Raw genomic sequence first — 27673 nt, 5'->3', positions numbered from 1 at the left:
AAAGAAAGAGAATCTACCAGTTATCCCTCCCTATTGTTTTTAAACAATAGATTTTTATTTATTAAATGCACTCATTATAACAAACTCCAAGACAGAGCTTGCATTGATTAGGTTCAAATTTTTAAAAAAAGACAAGAGATTTAATAATATTACTGAACACTTACAATGTTTCAAATATTTATTATAAGTACTTTTGTCACATTAACTTTTTATAACAAGTAGGAGGTGTGTGGAGTGTAGCTCAGTGGTCGAATGCTTTCCTAGCACATACTAAGCTCTGGGTTTGATTCTCAGGATCATAAACAAGCAAAAACAAAAATGAAAGAAATAAAAAACAGAGAATCTAGGTTTCCCTAGTACAGAGAGGCTTCTAGAAAAACCCACATAGCCAGGTAAGTGACACAGTCAAAATTCAGCTCCACGGCCCACTCTGCCAGACATTGCATGGAACTACCTCAACAGAGTCACACAGGACCACGCTTTGCATAGCTTTCACTTAGGAATTTCTGGAATAATAAAATATACTTAGAATATATTTGATCTACTCAATCTCTCCTTACAGAATAATTTCCTTTTGCTTTTCTATAACTGTTTAAAGTATCTTTTCAAATTTATAAATAAATATTTTATTTCATGATTACACCAGAGTGTGTCTGTTTATGTATCAGTTAGGGTCCAATCAGAGAAGCAGAATTGCTGAGTGGTCTAGACTAAGAGGCTGGGCTTATGTGAATGTGCAAGCAGGGGTGGAGTAAGCTAGTTATTCAGGTTGCTGCCCTTATATCTAGTAGTAACTCTGAGTCACTGTAGATCAGTCAACTTGTGGTTGGGAATGAAAGCATCCCAGGGCAAGGACAAAGACAAACTGTACCCTGTGCCTGTCTTTCACAGTCTCCAATCTCAAAGATACAAGTCAACTGAAGTGAAAAGCTGACAAACTTTGTCAAGGGGCTGCACATGAATTTGACTCAGGACTCAAGTTCAAGGAGAGGATCTGACAGGATCTGGAGGAACTGCATGTCAAAGTGCTGAGCCGTATGAGACAGAGGCAGAAGGATGTGGCTCCTTCAACACCATTAAGATCTGCAACTAGAAGGTGGGTCCTTGTACGTTTGCCATGATTTTGTCTCCCAATTCTTCCCACTTGGAACAAACCCAAAGCTCAACTAAGTGAAAAGCAAATGGCAAAGCTATTTGGGAATCATCCAACAACTTTCATGTGATATGTTATTTAATAACACAAAATCCTCACACTATAACTTGGGATAAAGTATCTTATAGAATTTAATCAAGAAAAATGTTTTATTTTAGTGTTTTCATTTAGCTTGGGACTATCAGAAAGATTTAATTTCTTACATACAAGTATGGCTACTATATAGTATTTATAGTACAACTGCTTGCAATGATAGCTTTTCTTTTAAAGAAACTCCTGTTACTTATTAATAAGATGACTATTCTGAAATATGACTATTCCTAGACACTGTTGAAAATTCTCTTCTATATCTTTAGTAGATCATATATCTGCTTACTTCTAATTTCCATCCTCAGGTCATATAGGAAAAAATAGCTTAGACTTTGAGTCAGATTAGCTTGCAAATCCTATTTTTTACAACTTGAGTAGATGACAACTTTTAAAACCAAATTATTCATCTGTAAAATAGAGAGCCTAATCATACTTGGTTGACGGGATTACAATAAATAACTGAAATAACTCAGAACAGTCTCTGATATATAGTAATAGTTCAAAAGACTATCTCTGATTCAAGAACTTTAAGCAGGATTAAAGACAGATTGATTGAACCAACACATGTTGTTAGTTGTTAAGAGTTTGGTTCTTTATCTTCTATCTGTGGAATGTGTATTATAGAAGCAAGTAGTAATAGTAGTAATATTGGCCTTTTTCTTTGTAATATTGACTTTTTCTAGGTCTTCAAAGTTCTAAATCCTGTAAAGTACTGGATAAAGTTTAGAATTTTCATACTCTGGAAAACTAATATGCATAACAAACACTATGATAAATTATTCATGTGGGTTAATATAGTTGCAACTTTAATAAACATGTGAAACTATCTACTTCTGTAGATGTGTTATTTTAAATAACAATACTGTACATATTTGAGTATGGATTTTCACTGAGATAGTTAATGAGGAAACAATATTTACTTTAGTAGAGAAAATAATTTTCTAGATGAATAGAAATTAAAAATATCAATCTAACAGAAGCTGCTTTTAATTTCCTTGCTTCCTCACAGCTCTACCTGATAACTCCTAAAGAAAATGTTTAAATACCACACATAAAATTGTTTTGAAGTCAAGTGGTACAGGTGTTCACTATAAACAGTATTTCTTTCAAAACAATCACTCTTAGAGGTATTTTTTGAGTGAGCTCATTCTTGTTTCACTTTGTAGTCACTTGAAGATCATTCTGGCAAGGCTGAAATACATGGAGGGCCCTTGAGTCTCATGAATAACCATAGTGAATCAGCAGAAAGTTCTTTTTTTGACCAGGTGTTTCCACAATTGTGAGCAGTGGGGGTGGGGTGCCTATTGTGCTCAATGGCCTTCATCATCGTCCCCATTCTACTGAAGCAAAGGCAAGGTGCCATGTACAGTTTGCAATAGCCAGTGAACTTTACCAGAAGACATCTTGCATTTCATTTGTAAGATATAAAATTAAACCTTGAATTGGGGCATGTAGCTATTCAACTCATTGAAAATAATACTTCCAATTTCCAAATAATTGGTGAACACTTAATTTTGGTATATAGCATATGACAACTATAGTTATCTATAAATCATAAAGAGGGTAAAAATACAAAGAACTGACTACTTTTCAAACTGCTTTTACCAATCTTCTATAAAGTTCACAGCCCTTTGAATTAGGTCAGAACTTTAATTTACAGAAGAAATTTGTCTACAAAAAAAAAAAAAAGAAAGAAAAATAAATATATATATATTGCTAAAGTCACTCAGTCAAAAAATGGCAAGGTATTGGGGATTAAAACTGGACCACTTATTTTTGCTCCTTTCAATACACATAAATCTGGCTACATATTGCTAGAGGATATCTCTTATTTTTATTGACATATAAATATTCAGGCTGTATAAGTACTTTGGCAGGTATTGGTGTTCCTTAAAAACAGTAGCACAATTTAGGATGCCAAACACTGTGGAATGAGATAAAAGCAACAGAAATGATGTTTTTACAAATGTTTGACACTGACTTTTACAAAGTTAAACAAGAATGAGCTCACTTAAAAAAAATCTCTGACAAATACCTTTACAACTCCTTGTCTGTAGTTTCAAGAAGCTTCAAGTTAGTTTTGTTTGTTTATTTATTTTGGAAATCAAATCAAATTTTGTGAAAAAAAATACTTCAATGCTTACTTAAATAAACTTAAATACTTAAATCATGAAAAACACATTTTTTAAAATAGCAAATCCTTTGAAAAGCAGATACCCAGATTTTGCACTTTAAATGAAATACACGTGGTTTACCAAATGTAGCTCCACATGGTTTATTAAATGCAGTAGTCTAGATATTGGGGCTTTAGGGCGTATTTGCAAGTAAGCCTAAAAACTACAATTTGCACCTGGAATCACCATCAATGGATCTACACTCCCTGCCAGAGGTGTGAGGAAAGTCAAGTGAGAATTTTTTTTTTTTCTTTCCAGAAAAACCACCACAAATTAAATTAAATTTAACATTTTAAAGTGTTAAATTAAATGTCTGTCCTTAAGGACTTAAAGACAAGGACACTTTCCTTGAAAACTAAGAAAACCTAAGAATCTTCTCTCATATTCTCTTGACTCTTTGTCACTTTCTCCATGGCCTGAATGATCAGAAATGCAATAACAAACTATTGGTCTTAATTCCATGAGTTGTGTTTCACTATTAACTTTCACTGAAAAAAATCACAAGAACAGTCTCTGCCAGCTCCACCATTGCTCTTGAAGTGCTCAGTACGGTGTCGTAACTACAGTGAAAGAAAAATACATATTTGTCCAATGAAGAGTAAAATGGTTAAAAATGCATACTACTGTATCCTATTTTTAAACAAAAGGATTCAATATCTTTAGAAAACTATATACCAGCATTTTTAGAGAGCATGCCTAGGTTTTACAAGTTTATGGGTGATTTCATTTTGTTCTTTGTTCTTAATTGTATTTGCCAATATTTTCATGATTAACATTGGTTTAGTCCATGCTGCTATCACAAATACCACACACTGGTAACTTGTAAGGGACAGAAATTGATTTCTCACAGTTCTACAGGCGGGCAAGTTCAAAGTCTATGTGCAGGAAGTAAGCCTTCTTCCTGTGTCCTCGCATAGCAGAAGTGGCTAGTGCCATGTGTTTCTGTGGGGGACGGTGAAAGCACCAAAAGAGTACGAATACTGTGTCCTCACATGGTGAAAAAGCAAAGGGATAAAACCCCTACCACAAGCCCACTTGTGGGGGTTTGCAAAAACCCCACTCCCACTCCCATCCATGAGGTCTCCCTGCCTTCATGCTTTAGTCATCTATCAAAGGCCATGCTGCTGAATATTATCAATTTGGCCATTACATTATAAAATATAAATTGTGGGAGACAGGGTCAGACCATGGCACCTATATACATTTTTATTAAGAGGAAATAATTCTAAAATGAATTTCTTTAATTTGAAAGTATCATCATAAATCAAAGGGGTAAAGAAATTCAATGAGTGAAACAATTAGTTGGCTAATGAAAAAAACTTAGATCTTCATATTATATAGTACATGAAAATAAATTGCTCTCAATATGAGTTTAAATGCAAACAAATGAAGTGGACAGTTGAAGGCACAAGTGAAAGAACTTTAGAGGTAAGGAGACATTACCATCATAAAAAAATTTTAAGAAAATATTGGTAGATTTAAGCTCATTAGAGATGAACACACCCCTATGTTAAGAAACATAAAATCAATTGAAGGAATATTTTGGAATTTTTTATAATCAAAAAAGTACTATAAAGTATAAGAAAAACAAATCTCCATTAGTTACCTATAAGAGTATTTCATGAAAGAGTAAATTCAAAAGGTTAATGAACATGGAAGAACATTGATATTCATTGAGTCAAATTCATATTAAAACATCAGTGAGATGCTATTCTATACTATCAAGCTGGAAGTTTTCAAAATTACACTCAATGCTGTCAATATTATAGTGAGACAGGAACTATTTGTATCACAAATTAGATCAACTTTTCTGGAAAGTAATTTAATGTATGCTAGAAGACCTAATTTAACAATTCTTGCTACAATTTGTTCCAAGGAAATAATTAGAAATACAAAGATGTGCATGCAAAGAGTATCATTGAAGACTTATCCATAATAGTGAACAATTGGACAACTTAAATGATCAGTCATAGAGTAATGCTTAAGGAATTTATTGTGCATCCTAATTCTCATTGTATAGGTATAAAAATGTTTTAAAATAATATTGTAAAATCTCTGTAATAGTCTAAAGTTGAAGAGGAAACTTAAAAATTATTCATACTGAATAGCCCAAATTGTGTTAAAACATATAAATAGGACTGAAAAATACATCAAGGGTAATGGTCTATTGGTTAAGGGTATTTCTCTTAGTGCTGAGGCAGGCATCACTACTAACACTGCTCTGTCAACCAGAGCTCACTGCTGAGCAACTTGAGTGCACCATCTACCTAATTCTCACACAAATCCTAAAAGTAGGTTCTATTATTCTCTCCAGGTTATAGATGAGACTTAAAAATCTTAATTGACTTATCCAAGGTTATACAGCTACTATGGAGTAAAACAAGGATTCTAAATGTTTCCAGAAAGAACAATATTGCAACATCTCACTTATATGTCAAGTTAAAAAAAAAAAAGATTGCATACAGAGTAGAATGATAGTTACCAGTGGCAGGGTAGGGGAAGGAAATGGGAAGATGTAGGTCAAAATTGTAGTTGTATAGGACAAATAAATATTGATAAAAATACAGAGGGAAATATTAGTATTGGATTTTGTTTTGCAAAGTTGCTCAGCATAGATTTTAAGTGTTCTTAACACACACACACACACACACACACACACACACACACAAGATGGACTATGACTATGGAAGGTGATGGATATGTTAACTTGCTTACTTTCAGTAATTCTTTCACTATGTAAATGCACATCAAAACATCAGGTTTTACACATCATGTTAAATTAATGCATTAAAATTGTTTCAATGTATTTTTAATTAAAAAAACATGGTTTGCCACCACACAAGTACTTAACTTTTAATCATTATGTGAGTTTGTGCTTTGACAAATATTTTAAAAAAATACTTAGTGAATAATATTAGTAAAACATGGCTATAATTATGATAAAGCATGTCTAATTAAATAACTGATATTATAAATATTTTCTAAATATATGATATATTTAAGTATTTTTTAACATAAGATGGTCAAATTAATAAAATTTTATATTTTTCCCAATTAAGGTAAGAAGACAGTTTTTGTGTAAGACTGAAGATGGACTAACCATTGACCATTGACACCACGCAACTTATATATCTGATTGCATATACAAATTAAATTATATAGGAAATAATTCAGAAGAAAAGAAAGATAATGATATATACTCATCTCATAAATATAGCAAACATTTGTTTGAGTTCTAAACTATGTGAGGGGTAGATTGGGATCAAAGGTGTAAAAATGAACTTCAATCTATGAATGTTAAAAAAAAAATCAATCATCCATTTATTCAATCCTTCAAAAAACACTCAATATCACTTAATATATGCTAAGTACTAAGGATTGTTAGTATAAAGAATTTTCAACACTAAAAAAGTAACTTTTAAAATACCTGACACTAATAGATTAGCAAAATACTAATGAGTGTAATTAGCAGATATTATATTACTCCTGTTATATAAGAAAAACATTTTCAATTAAGAGAAACAACATAGGAGTGTTGGAAACAAGTACATTTCTACACTAATGGTGGTATTGTAAATTGGTTCAGTACTTGAAATAAGTAGGTTGACAACTCATGATACAGGTAATAAAAATCATGGTCTTCTTTTACCTAATAATACTATTTTTAAAGAACTTATTGAATGGGAATAATGAAAGAAGACAGGAAAGCTTGTTTGTGCAAAAATGCTTAGAGCTACATTATATATTGTAACTTACACCTAAAAAATGTCCATATCACCAATTCTGAGAAAGTTGTTAGGTAGACAATGCTATATTAAGTTAAAGGAATATCATATTGCCATCAGAATGACAAAAGTGAAAACTATGCACAAATTGAGTATAAATAATATAATAGAAGAAAACACTTATTGACTACAATCATAGACTATATATAGAGACAGAAGCTAGAGTTTTCATAGTTTTTTAGATATGATTGTACATAGAAAATATAACCAGCAGAAGATGATATAACAAGTATATTTAAATACAGATTTGAAATCCAGCAGACGTTTGTTTAAATGCAAACTATTTTTACATTAGTTTGTTTGTAGGGAGATTAAATACCTCCTCATTACAAGATAAATTAAAAGGGTATTGGACACTTTTATCACTGCCATGAGAATCAAACAGTGAATTCACCAATGAAAGAAAATTTGATGATTTTCCAAAATTTAAATTAAAAAAAGGTCATGACTTAGGTAGTAATGCTATATAAGTGGATCATCAATTTTTATTTTATAAAATGACAGAGGGACTACAATGAATTCTATTAAAGGAATTAAAGTGGTAGAATTAATCACGACTGAAAATAAGTACAGCAAAAAAAAGAGAAAGAAGCCAGGTGAGGTGGCGAATACCTGTAATCCCAGTGGTTTGAGATGCTGAGGTACGAGGATCAAATCTAGAGTTCAAAGCCAGCCTCAGCAACGCAGAGGCACTAAGCAATTCGGTGAGACCTGGTCTCTAAATAAAATACAAAAAAAAAAAAAAAAAAAAAATAGGGCTGGGGATGTGGACCTGAGTTCAATCCCTGGTACCAAAAAACAATAAATAATTAAAATAAATAGATAAATGAGAAGAAACAGGAAGGGAATATTCAGTTTCCTAGAAAATTATTTTCACTCTCAATAAATAAAACTCTCTGGAAAATATGTTGCATAATTAAACTGTCAAAACCCTCTATACATATTATTCAATTTCTATATCATTCTTCCTTAAAATTTTTTTTCTACTTTGCTCAAACACAACTGGATCTTGCCATTCTCATATTCACGAATACCAGCAGGAGCTGGAAAACAGATGACATAGAACACTAAAGGTTTTAACATCATTATTATGGTTTTATATTAGCTTGTTTGTTTCCATCCAAGATGATGAACTCTGATATTCAGGAGTATACATCTTAAGCAAACAGCATATAACAGCTCAATAAAGGGATGTTGAGTCTTTGGGGACTTTTTGAAGTAACATAGGTATTTGTTTGGTTATCATTGTCTGAGAAAGATATATCTCTGTTTTTCACAGAGAGAAAAACTTTTCATGCACTTGTTTAAAATGAACATAGGTGGGGGGACATTTGAACAGAATATTATGAGAAAGGAGTCACTTTCATGTAATAATAGACTTAAACCTTCAAAAGTAGCTGATCAGAAGAAGCAGGTAGAAATGTTTTGTGTAGAGAAACAATGATACAGGGTCTATTATAAGCAAAGCTTAGTGCTAGTCCTAATTTATTTAGACTTGCAGAGATGAACCACATTTATTTATTCCAAGATTCTACTTGTTTACCTCAAACAAATTCAAAGAAAGTGCATGAGAAAGAGTCTAACTTCTATGTGATTCACAGTATTGAAATAACAAAGTACCTGTAGAAAAATGCTATAATAATATATATAAATAAAGCCTAAATTGAAATTTCTTTTGTTTTCAGTGTTTTTTTTTAAATTGTAATTAGATTAACAAATTGTTCTAATCTCCTTATTATACAGTCTGATATTTATTCTTTCCCAGTTATATACGCCCAACACAACACCCACTAAACAGCTCATGCAGATTATATTTATTATTTTATTATTTTCACATAGCTATGACATTTATTTATAGTAAACAATGAAAATAATAAAAAACAAAAATATTTCCATACAGAGAATCTATATTCATATATGTATAGAAAGAAAATTTTGGAGACTGGCCCACCAATATTAGGGTCATTTTATGTATCTTTATGTATAAAATGCATATAAATTGTTGCATCACACAAACAAAATACCATGACGTTCTTTCTTAGAAGACTAGTCTCTAAAAAATACAAAATATGGATTTCCCAGTTACCATAGTCCCTACAGAAATTACACATGAATAATGCTGTTAAATGTTATTTTCTTGTATTTTGCTTCTGATATGGCACATTACCATTCTCTGTAAAGAACCACTTGCTCTTAACATTATCCAAACTTTTTGTGAGTGATCAAAAACTTTTATGAGTTAAGGAGTATGGAGAAATAGGCTGGAAGATCATCAGCAAATAGTTTTGTATTATTTCCATTTTTTTTTTTCCTAGTAAAAAGTAAAAGTGGACTAGAAGTAAAACTTTTTCCTTCTCTCTTTCTCTCTCTGTACACACACACACACACACACGCACATGTTTTATTAAGCCAACATCTTTGAACCTATATCTGTATGTCTTTTTATTTTCCTCCTATGGCTCTATATGTGAGGTAAATGCTAAATGACAAGTGAATCGTACTGAGTTCATTTTAAGTTTTGTATTATTTTATGTTCTTCAGGGAACCAGTGAAGTAAACTCTTGTTGTTGGAAAAAATTGGAAACAAAATAAAACTCCAAGTGTTTAATTCAATTAGAATAACATGGAAGTAGACCAGAAATGAAAACACAGTGGTTTGAGAGGAATGAAGTCCTGAGAGAGGGTGAATAGAATTAATTGCACCTTGTTTATGAGTAGAAATCTTATAGCATTAAGATATTAGCAGAAAGATCAATAGAGGGAAAGAAACAAGGGGAGGGAGGAGTGGATGAGAAGGGGAAGTACTGGGCACTGATTAAGAACAAATTATATTCCATGATTTTATAATTGTGTCAACATGAATCCTAATGTTATGTTTAACTAAACAAAAAACCGATTTTAAAAAAAGAAATCATATAGCATAATGTAGATCTGTAGAAAGCTCTGATAGGTTGATGTGCACAAAATTGCACATATACCTTATTTGCCACAAGTGTGGGGATGAGTTTTTTTAGCGTACATTAAATTTAATCCAGAAGAAAAAAGTAACAGCCAGGGAAATAATATACACAGACCCAACTACATAATGACCATGCGTATCTTTCCTGTGAATGTGAAGATGTGCCCTGTTCTTTTGTTAACTCTGTACCTTTGAACATTCTGTATCCTTTCTCTGTGTCATCCTTCCTTTTCTATTTGACTCCAATTGATTCTTGATTTCTCATTCTAGGTATAAGCATACATTTGTTTTCCATTAGCTCCAATAGCACTCTGCTCATATTTATTATAACATGCATTTTCCTGAGTTAGGATTTCTTATTAAACTGTTTCAAGCATTATGTCTAAAGCTTCTAAGTTGTCTTCTCCACAGCAATCCAAGTGCTTTTACTACACAGCCCCGATCTAAATGTGTTAGTTTACTAGGGCGATTTGATGGCTGAACAATGGGTATGGGTTGTCTTATATATATGTGGGGAGGCTGGAAGTCCTAGATCAAGCTCTTGGCAGGTTTAGCTACTTCTGAGAACAATGAGGGAAGAATCTCTTCCAGGCCTTCTACTTGGTTTCTAAGTTGTCATCTTCATTCTTACTTAGTTCCTGTCCTGATTATTTACATTGTCTTTGTACTACTTCTGCATCCAAATTTTTCTTTTCTATAAAATATCAACAGTCTTAGATTAGAATCAACCTTAATAAGCACACCTTAATTACCCATGTAAAGATTATATTTCCAAAATGTATCACATATTGAAGTACTAGGAATTAAAAATTCAATATATAAAATTTGGTGGGATATAACTCAGTTCACAATAGAATATAAGATATTTGTCAAATCAATCAGTGCATGAATGATTTACAGCACTTATCAAATTTGCTTTAATTGTCCAACTGATATGTTTTCCTCAAAAATCTGTGATTTCCTCTACGGCAAAATTTATATCTCATCCGTGCTTTAATCTGCAGTGCTTAGCAAAATGACTAACACATAGTTGGTGCACAAATGCTTTGCTAAATGATAGACAAATTGCAAATAATGCAGAAGTATTTTGTATAATAATATCTCTCAAAGAATTTTTATATGGATCTTGGCTAATGCTATGTTCAGTGGTTTTTGCTGAAGACTGCAGATTGTGCAGTCCCTGGAGTTTCAAAGCCTTAGGCAATTTGACAAAGATACTACATGTCATTCAGAGCCTGAAAGTCTAAATATTTCTATGACCCTAATATCTTGTTGTCTCATTAGGGATGAGCTCTCATCATTACTTTTGTTGTCTTATTCACACAAAGTGTTGCCTTTTTCCCTGATTTATCAAAATACAATGCTAATAGTAAAATGCAAATTGGCTTTCTATGGAGCCTGTCAGAAAGATACCAAAGTGTCTTTAGGATATAAAAAGAAAAATAATGAAAAATGGAAAGCCTGGGTATGGGGATGCCACAGAGGAAGAAATTTAGACTCCAGTGTTGTTGTCTGGTTCAGTGTGACCACTCCATTATCATCAGGACGAGGAAGGAGAGTAGAATATTAATTAGTTTCACAGTTTCTTTAATTTAGCATGTATAATCAGCACCAGTGGTAATTAAACAAGTAGAGACAAAGCTGCTTTCTGAAGAAATTCTTGAACCTGAAGTAATCTAATAAGATGAATGTGGGCTAATTCTATTTATTGGAAGGAAGACATGAGACTGGATAACAGCCAGGGTGATCTAAGGGATGTGAAGTGATTCCCTATTCGTATCTCAAGCTAACAAATCGCATTCATGTAACATTCACTAAGGATTTTTATAGACATTTTCTACTTATTTGTTTGGAGCAATGTCTCTACTGAGTTCACTTCTAAGTGACTCAGAATGATAGCCATAGGTAGGAAAGAACACACAGATATGTTAGAAAGAAGAATCCAGATAAACAAGGTATTCATGAAGTTTCCTGTGAAGAGACTTAAATTTTAAGAGAAAAACCTTTTGGATTTACCAAGCAGTCACCACTTTTACCAGTCTTCATTATTTTGTGTAGTTCCAATGTCCTTCCAGGTTCCCTTCAACACCTTTTGTATCACAGGTCTGCGGGTGATGAGTTTTTTCAGCTTTAGTATTTATGAAAAAATTTAAAGGCCTCTTTTAAGATCATCTCTGGTTTTAAATAACATGTCTACAATATGCCTTTGTAGAGTTTTCTCCATATTCCTTGTGTTTCTAATTAGTTGAGCTTCTTGAATCTTTAGTTTATAATTTATATTGAATCTGGAAAATTTCCACCTATTTTTTAATTTGTCATTATGATACATAATATTGGGATATATTATACCATATCTCTACCTGCACATAACATAATTTGATTAATCTCATTCTCCAGTGATTATTATTTATTTACTCATGTTTTGCCCCTTTCTATACTTTGTTTAAAAAATCCAAATATATATATAAATATCCATATTTATATATATATAAAAATCCATATATATATATATATACACACACATATTAGGATAATGTAATTTGTCCCACTTTAACTGTCCCACAAAGAAGTGATGATATTTCTTTCTTCTTTGCTTCATTTCTATTGTTTTCTTGTAGAATTTTTTTTCTGCTATACTTTTTCTTTATTAGAGTTTCTTTTGTAATGTGTAACCTGCTATTAATCTCATCCAATGAATTTTTTATCTCAGACATTAAATTTCATTTCTTGAGGTTTGGTTTGGATTTTTTAAAAAATTATCTTTCATGCTTTGTCTTAATATACTCATTCTGTCATTTGGATTCTTGAACAAATGTAATACAGTTATGATAACTATTTTAAGGTCCTTTTCTACCAATCCTTTCATCTCTGTCATATGTGAGAAGGTTATAATTGATTGATTTTTCTCCTAACTGTATGCCCTATTTTCATGCTTCTTTGCATATCTGGTAATTTTTAATTTATGCTAAATGTTGTAACTTTTAAATTGTTGGTAGCTAGTCCTTTTTTGTATTTCTATAAATACTCCTGAACTTTTTTATTTGAGGTACAGTTCAGTTACTTGGAAACAGATCTCTGGTTTTGTCTTTTAGTTTTATACAGAGAATTGGAGGAGGATTTTATTCTAGGACTACCGAGGCAAATCTATTTTAAATACTGTACCTACTGCCTCAGGAATTATGGGATTTTTCTAGTATGGCTGGTTTGAGCAGGCACTATTCTCAAGTGCAGGCCTTTGAAACTGTATTTTAATCCTTCCAAGTGGTACTTTCCTGAGTAGTGTCCTCATGTGAATGCATTGATAAGTGCTCTGCTAGAGACTGAAAGCAGATCTTCTGTGGATTTCCAGTGTTCACTTTCCATACATCTTCTCCTCTGTTACTCTGCCTAGCCTGCTTGTCTCCCTGCACTGCTAGCTCAATTTCAACTCAAGGAGGCTGACTCATGAGCTGCAACTGAGTTCCCTTCTGTGTCATTGAAGACTTTCTCTATGTGATAAGTTAGGGCAATCTTAAGGTTTCCCATATCTCTCTCCTACCTCTTAGGGATTGCTATCTCTAATTATCTTATACTTAGTGAATTAAAATGCATTGTTCCATGCATTTTGTCTTGTTTTTCACTTGATTTCAGTAAAAGAATGAATCAGATCTTTTTATTTTAATCTTGGTCAGAAGCAAAAGTCAGACTGACGTTTCATGAAGGTGTTCAGTAGTTACATGATAGGTAAGTAAATTTTTCATGAAAAGACTAAGAATTATACGCAATTACAGTATAAAATGTGGACCATGTAGGAAAAAATTTATTTCTTGTGAAGCTTCTGCGTGTCAATAATGTTAATATTGAGGTTATCACATAACATGTAAGTCATCTTAGTGCCCTCTGCACCCACAAATTTGAGTATTTCATAACTTTTCTTCTTTCCTATTCCATTTCCTATACAAGGAGAATTTAGTTTTTGCTAGATTGGTTCCTAAGCCCTCTATAATATAAAATCAAAAGAATTCATGTAATCAGCAAATATTTACCAAGTGGCTGTTTTGAGCTAAGCACTATTCTGAGCATGTGAGATATATCAAGTGCCCTCAGGGAATTTTTATTCAGTAAAAGGAAATTAACATTAATCAATTAAAATAGAAAATAAAGTTTATAATGTGGTACAAAAAATGTATATTTCAGAAAGAAAATAAAAGCCAGAAAAGGTACATTGATGTCTGAGGTGGAGGAGAAGCACAAAAGAGACTGAGTTTTAGAGATGTGTTACGAGGGAAGCTCTTAGGCATTGCGACATGTGAGCAATTTGTACAAGAGACAAAAGGAGCTGTCATGAAGAACTGCTGGATACCAGGAACTGGGACCTTAGATTTTCTCTGAGAGATTCAAATAGATATTGCAATTGTTTGGTGATCTTTGAAATGCTGGATTAATCTTCCATAAAAGTTATCTCATGTTGATTCCAGGAAAATGCATGACCTTAGCTCATATAAAGGTTTGTTAAACACTGTTATCATTTTTGCCACTTAAGAATATATTTTATTTATGTTTTAGAGATGAGGAACCTAAAGGTCGAAGATTTTAAGAACTTGCCCAACTAATAAGAGACAGGAAGAACTGCAGTACAAGTTGACCTGTTTCAAAAGCCTCTGCTTTTTCTCATAGGTAAAACTTTTCTTTGATCTTATTTATGATTTAATCAAGGTACATTATAATGAGAATGTATTGAGAAGTGCTCAGATACTGTTGCCATAAATTCTGGTCTAATTATTTCTCCATGGATTCTGTAGATAATTTTCTTACCTAAGCTGGTTCCTAAGAATCTCCAAGAAATCTTTTGTTTTATAGCAAGTCCAGCCCATTGTAATATTTTCTAAGTGAGTCATACTGGAATACAACTATAACCATTGTTTTCTTGTCCATGGCTGTTTTCTATCTACAGTGGCCCAGATGAGTTCTTGTAAAGAGACCCGTATCTTGTAAACCTAAAATATTTACTACCTGCCTCTTTACAGGAAAAGTTGTCAACCTCTGAATAGAAGATATTACTTCTGAAAAATCACAGTGGTTCTCAATTTTAGGCCTTCCCTCTGCTGATTCTGGAGTCTGGGGGATTAATTAGTCATTTCCTTACTAAGACAGATTGAGAAGTAAGAATCCTTGGCCGACCTTCCCAAGTGAGAGTTGCCACCCTGAGGAAATGCCCTGCAGCCTTCTCCTTGAGAAAGTGCTAGTCAGTCTGCTGCCCAATTACTACCCATTCTCCTCTAACCTACTGAGAGAGCTGGAGGAGGCAGAGCCCTGAGAATCACTGTTATTGTTCTTTGCTCAGTTTCTAGAATATTTACTAATGAATAAAATGTTTTTAAAATTGACAATACCAGCTTTATTAAAATATCTGTATGATACTGGATTATTAATAATGTCTGAAAGAAAGCAACCTTTAATCTGTTTATGCTGCATTGCTGAATATAGTCCTTCTCTAAATATCTACTTATAAAGAATTTGTATGTAAAATATTTGGTGTCCTTTTGGTATTTAAAATAATAGAAACTTATTTATCAAAATTTGTATGTCATTATACTATTTAGAAATGACCCTTCCAGGAAAAGGCATTTGCTTTTGATTAAAAATTAACCTTTTGGGCTGGGGAGATAGCTCAGTTGGTAAAGTGCTTGCCTTGCAAGCACAAGACCACAGGTTCAATTCCCAGTACCACAAAAAAAAAAAAAAAAAAAAAAAAAAAAAAAAAAGTTAACCTTTTATTCTGAATGAATTTTAGACTTAAACAAAAGTGGCAAAATCATACAAAACTTTTGTATTTGCTTCCTCAGTTTCCCCTAATGTTTAAGATCTGTATACATATTGTACAATTAGGAAAACTAAGATATTATGATCTATGAAATGTGATTAATATCTTAACCACATTTAATTTCACTCTTTTTCTATTAAAATAATCTCATTTTTTTCCAGGGTCCCATCCTGCATTTTATCTGCTCCAATCTTACAGTTTCTCAGATTTTCCTCATGTTTCACAATCTTAATATTTTTGAAGAGCACTGGTCAATTATTTTGACATAGATTTATTTGTTTCCTTTTGCAAGTGACAAAATAAAATGATAGAACCTCATGTTCTCAAACTGGTCAAATAAATAACCTGCATGTCTTTGGGGAGCTCCCGTGACAAACAGCTAAAATCACAAGTCCATAAGCTATCTGTATCTGTAGGCCCTTCTCCTGGAGTGCACCAGAACTGGGAGGATATTAAAAAACTGATGTTCTTTTCTAGTATTTATTATGACATATTCTACAGAACATTCAGATTGATAGATGGATGGTCAAAAAACTGGTTATTTTTTGTACTTGAATTCAACAACTTACTACTTATCTGAATAAAAATGGACAATATTCTCCTAAGATTGAAATATAATAATCTAATCAAAGAAAATTTTATTTGAAAAGAATTTTGAAAATGAATACGAAAATAACCATATTTATAAGCTCATAAAATGACCCATGTTATTAAGTTTATACTCCCAAGCAAATGATAAAGTTATCCAAACTATTATCCTTTGACGAATATTGCAGTTTTAAAAACAGCAATAATGATGAAATATAGAGAGGTTTCAACAATGCACTATAATCACACAACCATTGAGAAGGGAAGTGATTGCTTGTTATAAAAAAATAATAGTCATAAAATTTAAAAATAGAAATATATCAGGGAATGATGATTTTTTAGAGAAGAGAGTATTAGATTAGTATTTTCAGGCAACTTGCTCCTTAATTTATTAGAGTTTCACCCCTCGTTCAATTCTTTTTAAGTCTAAAACTACAGGTTTTTTTTTTATAGCCTGATATGAAATAAATTGTTGCCCGAGAGACTATTTACCCAGTAACAAACAGATTTGCATTTTGAGTAATTAATCTTAACCTGTCAGGTGACTGAATTCATTAATCATTTGTTTTCCTACTGGAGGACTGGACTTTAAATGAAGAGAAAATCACCAGGATGAAGTTACATCTCCTTATTAATTTGAATTTTAGGGGGTCCAAAGAGAGAGGCAATGGAAGGATGGCATGAAAGGGTGATGTTCTAAAGAAAAGTTACTTTTATTCCACTCTCTCTAGTGTGAGAGAATAAAGTCTTTTTTTTCCCTTTATGACCTATTTTCCCTAAGTAGTTGACAGATACGGCCCTTTCCTTCCCATTTCCAAATACTGATTTAAAGAGACCTGATGGAATCTCAAAAGGAGAATCAAAGCAGGTTAACAGAGCACACAGGGGAGTATGAGGAAAAACAGAGAGTTTTAGTCAAAAGGAGGTGACAGAAATATCAGAGGCTCATGCTATCCAGAATAATTTAAGAGAAGGTAGTGAGGATATGGTCAGAGGACAAGGTGGGTGGAACGAGTTCTGTTCAATTTCTACATATGTGTTTGCAGAAATACAGCAGTTTACTATTTAATTCAATAGTCAAAAGTGCCCCAGTTCTGGGTCAATACACTTTGAATGAGATATGATAAAATTTATGCCAAAATGTCTTTATGCCAGTATGTCTTTATGCCAGTAGCAGAATAGAATACACCCAGAAGATAAAATAAACTTTAAAAATTCCCATTGCTGATGTGAGAAATCATAAAGATTGAGAAGTCTGAAAAAAGTGAAATGTGTTTTCACAAATATTTTAAAATCTGGTTCTTTGTGAAGGATTTAAGATGTTAGGAAATTTATTTTTTTAAAACAGTTATTAGGAAAATTCTTTTATACTAATTGATTTAAAGTAATTATCTTAATAGGGGAAATCTAAAGAAAAAGAAATTTTTCTATGTAGGTCAGAAGCCATTTTGGAATCTAGAGGCAAAGATTAAAAGAGAAATCTTTGATCAGTTTACTAAATTTACAGATAGTTAAATGACTCTAGGAAATTTCTTACTTTCCTAAAGTTGTCTGTTAGAAATAGAGGCTATTTTAGTGTTTTTCCTGTAGCTGTGACGTGACTACGATACTTTCAGTTGGCCTTTATGATCCGTCTTGTTTGTCACCAATACATATTCAAGTTTATTCAAAGTGAATGAGAAAGTTCTTTAGCTTCTTAACTTATCTGTTTCTATAACAGGTAATGAATCATAGCTTTCCACCTTTATTCTTTAAGCTGTGAGCCAGGTGTGCTGGCACACATCTGTAATACCAGCAGCTCGGGAGGCAGAGGCAAGAGGATCATGAATTCAAAGTCAGCCTCAGCAACTTAGAAAGGCCTAAGCAACTCAGTGAGACCCTGTCCTAATAAAATATAAAAAAGGGCTGGGATGTGGCTCAGTAGTTAAGAGCCCTTGGGTTCAATTCCTGGTATCAAAAAATAAATAAATAAATAAAATTCAATTTAAGCTGTGGTATAACAGTTTATTAGGTTTTGCTAGCAGAAGGCAGGCCACAAAACAATGAGCACAATTATTCCTAAGTCAGGGCCTTTTATACGGGTTACTATCCTGTTTACAATGAGTCACCTAATTGATATCCATAAAATGGTTACATAAATGAAAAAAAAATCTTATCAACTTTCCATCATTTTAGACTTTCCCTACTCATGTTGTATTAAGTTAAAGAAAGCCACAACATCATTTTCTGATTAAATATTGGAATTTTTTTAGACTTTTTCATAATGTAGTTATTATTTTAAGAATCTTTTTGCATGATCTGATATTCAAGAGCTGTGTTTTCAAATACAAATCAATGTGAGGATTATAATCTGTAGCACAGTGAGAATGTTAATGTCTGAGAAATGCAAATGGTTACAGAAAGCTAAGAAGCTCTGCAATTCTAAGGAATATAAGAGTAGGTGTATAAAAACTAGAGCAAAGATGACATAAACCTAATGTGATGCATTCATGAAGCTGAGTCATTCAGATTTTCTGTTGTGGAATATTTTGAGATTTTGTTTCTTCTTCCAGGAAGGCACAGCCAATGTGATACTGTTCCAGTACCTTGTTCATTTTCTATAGTACCCATTGTCTCAGCAGTTCCAAGATTGCTCAATAGTACAAGTTCAAATCTCCTCTGAGACTCAGAGCAAGCTTGCATCATGAGCTCTTGTGATGCAATTTACATGTATCCCATATATAAAGGTACAGAGTAAGCATTTCCATTCACAAAAATAGGGGCATAGAAAGAAGGGATGGGACCAAAGCTCCACATCTGGGATCTGGGGCACACGGCATGGTGATGTTCTGTCTAAAGGGCTTGTGTAGCTTGGCCTCTGTGGCCTTGTTGGTTGCAGCTCAAGTGGCCTTTCTTGTTGACTTGTCTCTGCTCAATTCCTGCAGTTTTCCTCGGATGATGTCCCATGTTACTGGCATTTCTTAATCTTGGGAGTCTCCACTGCAGTTTTGACTTCCTACTCACATCTCCATGCATCACTCTCTCAGGTAGTATCTGATGCATTTTGCCTGGTCTCCCTGGCCTTCTAATTCTAGTCTGGTCTCCCATGACTCCCTAATTCTTGCATCCTGAATTTCTGCAGAACAAACACCACATGGTTTATGCCAACATCTGCTGCCACTTTGAGCAGTAGTCAAGCCTCCAGGGACCCCCTACTGCAACAGCCTCTGAGTGGCTGGGTAGCTGAGCATGTTGAAAAAATTTCCTAGGCCCCCCTGTGCAAAACGGGTACTCCACTGGTCTCTTCTCAAGATAATTTTTACTTTTACTTCCTTGAGTCTGATATAGATATGATCGTTCCAATTCCTGAGACACCCTCAAGCTATCTTTCTTATAGTCTTTGGGCAAAGTGTTTAGCATTTCTTTAGTGGTGACAATGTCTTTAATAAAAGCAACTTCCTTAGCCCTAGTTTTACTCCTATCTTCCCAAGTTTTTCAAATCTTTCTGCTCTGCTTTTTACTCCTAAATATCACAATAAACTTGGATAAAAGCCAACAGCAATACCCATGCCACTTCCTGAATGTTATGCTGCCTAGAATTTCTTCTGCCAGATTAAGAAGTCTATCACTTATAAAATCGACATCACAGAAAGTATCAGGACACAAGCAAAATGCAGACAACTTCTCAGCCAGAGCACAACATGAATGACTTCTAGTCAAATTACCAATAGAGTCCTGCTTTTCCTCTAAAACCTTATGAATTCAGTCTTTACTCTGTACAGTCCCATTGACTTTCTGGTCTTCCGAGCTCCTACCATAATCAACCCTTAGCTCCACTTACAACAATCTAAAGCGTTTCCAGCTTGAACTGCTATACATCTCAAAACTCTTCCCTTCAATTCCCAAAAGTGCAAAAAGCTTCTGAACCACCTAGTCAGGTTAACCACAGCAACAACCCCTGATACCAATTCTGATACCAATTTATGTTTAACTCAGCTTTTTGGAGCCCTGACTAAAATACCTGGTAAGAATAATTAGAAGTGGGAAAGTTTATTTGGGGACTCATGTTTTCAGAAGTCTCTGTCCATAGAAAGATTGGTTTCATTCCTCAGGGGTCCAGATGAATTAGAACAGCATGGTAGAAGAGTATGACAGAGGGAATAGTTTACATAATGCTCAGGACACAGAAAGAGATTGCACTTACCATATACAAAATATATAAAGACATGCAGCCAATGACCTACCTCCTCCAGCCATACACTACCTCCTTCAGTTACCACTCAGTTAATCCCCATCAGGGGATTAATTCACTGATTGGGTTAAGGCTTTCATAACCTAATCATTTATCCTCTAAACCTTTTTGCATTTTCTCACACAACTCAAAGAGATGATAAAAATGGGAGGAGGAAAATATTAGAAGGAGGCTTATTGTGAGATCCAAATTTTTGTTTGAAAGAGCTATAAGTCATACAGAATATGCAGTTAAAAGTATGGTAAAGACTGGGCATATTGGTGCGTTCCTGTAATTCCAGTAACTTGAGAGACTGAGGTAGGAGGATCATGAGTTGGAGGCCAACCTCAGGAACTTTGTAAGACCTTGTCTCAAAAATTAAAAAAGGCTGGGGTTATATCTCATTGCTATCATACCCCTGGGTTCAATCCCTAGGACCTAAATAAGTAAATAAAAAATTAGTAATCAAAAAATAATCAGGATGGTAAATGGGAATTGAGTCCATCAACACACCCTGAGCAATTCTAATATTTATTTTCTCCTGTTGAATAGAACTGGCAAAGGCAGTTAGAAGTTAACCAGGAGAAGGAATGGAGGGAAAACTAGGAGAGTTACACTGTGCTGAAGGTGCCAGATAGGGTCAGGAAGGTCAATTGAACTGTTCAGCAGAGAACTCAGGAACTGGCATCATTTAGAGCTGATCAGACGGTGGTAGAGAAGGAAGCCAGAAGTATCTGAATATTGCTACACCAAGGCCATGTAAATTTCCTTTTCACTCTTCCACTGAGCAAGAGTGTGAATCAGAAGGGAAACCAGCCCCTTCATAAATGTTGTAGAATAGATCTTAGTAACTGGAACAATAGACTTTGTAGGAGCAAGAACTGTCCCCATTGTATCTTTTCCCTTGCTGTTTAGATTCCTGTGTGCTTACTGAAACAGGCAAGCTGGTTTTCTTCTCTTGTTGTCTGTAGGGTGTTGTGTTGGGGCTGGAAAGCAGGCATGGCATGTGAAATGTCTGTTAAATCCCAGTAGAAATTAAACTGGATTTTTCTAGTTCTGATGTTCATGATATTCCATTTGTCCATCTACTTTCCAACTGTGGAGAAAAGAATATGCCTCATTTCCTCCTTTTATTGGTTCAGGAGGATAAGTGGAATTGCAGTGACTACTGTTTTCCAAGTTAATGAAGCACATAATATGAGCTCAAGAAAAACTACTCACTATCCTGCCTTCTAAACTAGGAAACAGCTCCTGAGCACTTGTAGTTGACTGGGTTGTCACTGTTTTGAAGGCATGGCAGGGTCATAAAGCCTTCAGGTAAACAAAATGAAAAAAAGAAAAAAAGAATTCTGTAGAATACTTTAATGTGTAAAACCAAATCAGAAATAACACTATAATAGCACTAAAATACAGTGACAGACCAAAGTATGCTCCCAGAGTTGTGATTAAAGGTGTGAAAATTCTAGGACATATTTCACAGTCATGGTTTTCTCATGTTGTTTTAAATCTGAAGAGACTATTTTCTTTTTATCTTATCCTTTCCTATTTGGCAGAATCACTATGGTTGTTTCATGTTGCCAAATATTTCTCTTACCTTCATCGATGCTCTATTCATGTCATGTCTACTTTTAAAGGTAAACTGATTTCTAGGCTATTTACTTTCAAAAGATGAACATTTTACTTCCTCTGACTGCCCTAACCTGAGGCACCTGCTGCTTCTGTGCCATCTCCTCTCTTTTGAGAAGCCCTACATGGGACTAAATCTGCTCAGGTGTACATATGCAGAAACTTTGGAAGCACCTAGACTTTGGTCTTATGTGTTTTCAGCTAAGGAAATCTTACCCAAATTATTTCACAGCTTTTTTTCCGCATCTGTGAAAAGGGGACTATAGTAGTCCTAAATATCTCATGTAATTCTTGTGAATTTTAATAATTTTTAAGAAAGCAGTTTTTAAACCATAAGGAAATAAGCATTTTCATTTATTGCTATTAGAATAAATATTTCTTACTTTTATAACATGAACATAGTATGGGATGAAGGACATGGTTGTTTAAAGACTCTGAGCAGAGTTTGAACACTTCCTGCCAAATACAATTCATAAGCACTACAGTAAGTTAAAGTTTTGAGATTTGCTTTCCTAACTTGTGAATTGGGATACTATTTTTCTTCCACATAAGATTCTTGAGGTGTTTAAAAGAGACTAGACATGACAATTGTCTAAATCTACATAATGTACACATTAGGTATTTGGTCAAATTAATACAAGCAGGCCCCATTTTATAAAAAAAAAAGGTCATGGTTGAAACCTCGAAAGTACCCCCATGAGCTTTAATGTAGTAAATAGATTTTAGGTATAAACCCATTGGAAACAATGGAACTTTATTGTTTAGTAAGAAAAAATATTGAACTTTAGTTTTACTAATACTGGTGTGACTTCTAATATAAGGCTACATTCATTCTAAAGGAGATATCTTTAAGCAATATAAAAGAATAACAAATATTCAGTAGAAAGTCAATCAGTGAGATATACTTAGGATAATTTATCCATGCTCCTCAAATGACATGAGTAGGCACTTCATTTCTTTTTGAAATTAATCATTTTGGAAAATCAAGAATATATGTCTCAGGCTATTTTTTAATGCAGTATATTTTTCCTCTGCTATAGCTGGAAAAGTGACAAGAAGTCACTTTGGCTAAAATCCCTGTCAAGGCATGGAAGTTATTCCTTCAATCTTTTACAAGTGTGCACGCATGCATGTGTGTGCACACACACACAGAAAGAAAAAAAGAGAGGTGTCTTACTTTCCAGAGAATGACTCTTGTTGAATGCAATATGCAATTCAGTTCCCTTCAGGCAAGGGCCATATCAAACTTTTGTATTTAAGGGTTCCAGTGAAGAGACTGATTAACTTGGAAAACATTCAAGACTCCCGTGGAGGAAGATGTGATGCGATCTATTGCTTGGGTGTAAATGGAATCATCCCTCTTAATTTTCCAGGACTAATATGAAAAGCAGTCAGCTGTATCCTGGTTGAGTTTCCAGAGCCAGGAAAGATCCGGACTCATGTAAGTCCTTAAAAAGGCAAGACATTCACACTGATTTGACCAGTGCCTGTGAGGAGAATGGCTGTGTGTTTAAGTGGGGGTCAGTGTCGAAGGTTAGGGCCTGGGGACAGCAGCAGGGACAGCTGCATGAGCAAACACTCAGGCAACAAGAGTTTCCACAGAAGAGCCTTCTGTAAAGGACAATGCGAATGTGTCCTGGGAACCAGGCCAGGGAGACCCAGCTGCAGCTTGTATCAACCAGCAGGTCAGATGTTGGAGGACCAGCATTCAATAGTGACACCATGTGGCTAGGGGCCTTCTCTCAATTTGACAAGTGAGCTCTCTAGACCATTTTAATCTGATGAAAACTGAGGAATTATAAAATATCTGAACATAAAGCTATAAGACAGTTCTTATCTATTTCTAAGAACTTTCAGCTATTTAGGACTGAGTCATAATTGCTTGAAGATTCTACTCTACCAATCATAAAATTACCTCATGGAAAGCAATTTCATTATCACCCTAATCAGTTAAAACTAGATTCTATATTTATGTAATTCAGACTAATCTAAACTGTGCTCTTCAAGTGGGCAAGTACATGAATGAAATATGAATAAAATGTCCCCTTGTCAATACAAGGAGGCTAAAATTGGAGACTATTTGTACAAATAGGTTTTGGCCAACCCCATGAATGTAGGCAAAGAAATTCTAAAAAATATTAGAAATAACTATATCATATGACCAAGGGAAGCGAAATAGAAAAAGGATATTAAAAACGGATACCTCCTTCAGCCATTTCAATAAAAAAAGGGAAGTTCACTGAAACAAAGTATTTTGCCTTCTACCAACAAACTTAGGGTACTGAGTAACTGACATGGAATTACAAAGCTGCAACAGTTTCACATAAAATTTTATGAGACGGTATCAAATGCTGTTCATTCATTGGAAAGGGAACTTCTGAGCATCCAGTCACATGGCTTTTAGGTAGACTGCTTTCATTCAAAGATAAGTAAAGAGGAAAAAAAATGTGTGATGGTACCACATTTAAAAATATACACACCTGAGGGCACTTTTTAAAAACTTATTTCATTAAATGTAAATGTTTGGGAGAGCAATTTTTAGTTTCAAAAATTAACAAAAATAGAAAAACTATGTTCATATTGGCACTATTCACAATGGTCAAGAGGTAAAACAGCCCAAATGTCCCTGAGAGAGGAATGGGTAAACAAACCATGGTGTACATATACAGTGCAATATTATTCAGCAAGCTATGGTTTAGGTGTGGTTTGAATGTGTCACTCAAGGTTTCCTGTGTTGAAATTTAATCATCACTGTGAAGTGGAAACTTACATTATGGTGTTAGAGGAGAGGGTTTTGGAAGGTGATTAAGACTAGGCAACGTTATGGTGCAGCTCTCGGGACTGAATCCTGGTGACTTTATAAGGGATAGAGACCCAAGAATAAATGTATATGCACAAATTCCCTGTCTCTTGCCATGTAGGCCCTGTACCTCTTCAGGATTCTGCAAGCAAGAAGGCCATCACCAAGTGGAGCCCCTCAAACTTGGACCAAACCATGAACCAAAATAAACTTCTTTTCTTTATTACTTCCCCTACTCTGTGATATTGGGTTATTGGCCACAGAAAACAGCTAATATGTAGCTTTAAGAAGGAAGCAAATGCTTACACATAATACAGCATGGATGACCTTGGAAAGCATTATGATAAGTGAAATAAGCCAGTTACTAAAAGCCATATACCGCATAATTCCAGTATTTGAGGTATCCAGAGAAACAAAGGGAAATATGCTGCTTGCTAAGGCCTGGGAGAAAGAAGAAATGGGGAGTAATTGCTTCTTGGTGTTATGGTTTTGATTCTAAATATCTCTCAAAAGCCACATGTTGAAGGATTGGTCTTTAGCCTGTGGAACTATTGGGAAGTAATGGGAAGTTTAGGAGGTAGGGACTAGTAGAAGGAATCTCACTCACTGGGTGTGTCCATGAGGTGTATATTGGCTCCCTGGCCCCTCTCTCTCTCTCTCTTGCTACCTGGCCACCATGCAGTAAACAGCCTTCGCCATCACTTTCTTTTGCCATAATGTACTTTATTTCCAGAGGCCCAAGGTAATATGGCCAAGAGACCATGAACTGAAATCTCTGAAATCATGAGATAAAGTCAGTCTTTCCTCCTTTATTTGTTTACCTTAGTTATTTTGTCACAGTAATGAAAATCTGACCAACACCTTTGGGTATAGTATCAGTTTTGCAAGACAAAAGATATTTGGATATTGACTTCCTAACAATGTGAATATACTTACATTATTGAATTGTACATTAATAAATGGCTAAGAAGGAAAAGTTCCATTATGTTCTGCTTTACAATTAAAATAAATTTTATAAAATTAATGAAGATGCTAGGACAATATGATAGCATATTGCATGAAATAACTATTGAAATATAAAAGCAGAACTTGAGAAATGGTGCTACAAGAGATTTCAAACTTCTATTTTGGTAAAATCCACACAACACCACAAATCAAAATCAATAATGAAAACATCTCTCAGATATACAAAACATCATATAAAAGTTCTCCCAGTATTCAGAGAACAAAGAAAAGATTTATAAATTGGAAAAATCACCTAGATATTTGATATTCAACATGCAATATAGAAACAAATAGAACAGAAATAGAGGAATAGAAAAGAAGTAAAAAACTGAAGATAAATTGAATCTGAATATTAGGCAGACTTGTGTGATTTTCATTAAAACAATAAATACCTATTTATGGAAAACCATAATTGTTGAATTTGAAGGGTAGAAAAATTTAAGAAAGGATCCTGCAAGCATTCAGCCAAAATTAAATAGAAATTAAGCAACAATTTTTCAAAACCAATTCTAAAAGCCTTCTTACCCATCATGGTGCGGGGAGAGACTACATCTCTTCTGAATAAAATTACATAGGATAGTATTTTGAGAATAAAAGATGTGATCTAAAATCTATGTACCTACCCAATCTGAATGTGAACTGATATCTAAGACACAGTGTGAAAATATACATGCACTTAAGTTTTAATGCAGACTCAGTCATGGTGTTCTAATCATCCCAGGTTAACAATGATGGAAGGTATAAATTTGTGTTAAGTGTAGTGATTCAGTAGCAGAGAAAATAATTGCTAGTTTAAAAGTAAATTCCTGAAATCATTAGTATAAATTAATATTGAACTTATATCATCAACAAAGGAAATAGATTTAGGCTGGTATCTATATCTAAAATATCCCATATTTATCATTGTAAGGGAAGTGTCTTCAAAATAATTGTGTAAATACTTTAGGTGCCTCTGAGACCCATAATAATAAATTGGTCCTTGTAATCCTCAGTGAGTGGGAAGATTCAGAAGTTCTCTATATTTGAATATCCAGCCCAGAATAATTTGTACAAATGTTTATAATATTATATTTGGTTTAAGAAAATGTTGTAAAATATATTCCTAGATGCTAGATAGTGCATTTGTGTATACTACTATTTGTTACTGTGACTTTACCATTCCCAGCACTTTTGAGAGGAACGTTCTCCTGAAACCAATGAGGAAAACTGGATGAAGTCCAGGAGACAATAATGAATATGTTTGAAGAAGCTATGCTTCACAGATGATGAGAAATGAACCAAATGAGAATTCTTTGCCATGGAAAAGAAAGAGGTTACTGGAATCTCCAAGGGGGAAAAAAAAATAAAAAGGAAGGGAAACATTACAATTAGTCTCTGTTGGTAGGCAAGGATAGGGAGGAAGCTAGAAGGGTGCACAGGTGGAGAAAGGTAATTCTTCAAACAATAAATATCTACTACAACAATACAACCCAGAAAACAG

The 27673-nt window shown here is 33.9% G+C and overlaps 1 long non-coding RNA gene across 2 annotated transcripts; it reads left to right on the top strand.

Annotated features, from left to right (window-relative positions):
- The first annotated feature begins 783 nt into the window (after nt 1–783).
- LOC306640907 lies at nt 784–27269 on the top strand. 2 transcript variants are annotated; one of them, XR_013757948.1, is made up of 3 exons: nt 784–1096; nt 14707–14817; nt 23762–27269. It is a non-coding gene; the product is annotated as an uncharacterized lncRNA (long non-coding RNA). The 2 variants fall into 2 exon arrangements; XR_013757949.1 differs by lacking the exon at nt 23762–27269 and adding an exon at nt 16126–17809.
- The last annotated feature ends 404 nt before the right edge of the window (nt 27270–27673 follow it).

Source organism: Sciurus vulgaris, assembly GCF_902686455.1.
Source record: "Sciurus vulgaris genome assembly, chromosome: 11".
In the NCBI taxonomy this organism is placed as follows: domain Eukaryota; kingdom Metazoa; phylum Chordata; class Mammalia; order Rodentia; family Sciuridae; genus Sciurus; species Sciurus vulgaris.
The sequence above is the reverse complement of the archived record's forward strand: the minus strand, read 5'-3'. Positions and strand labels throughout refer to the sequence as shown.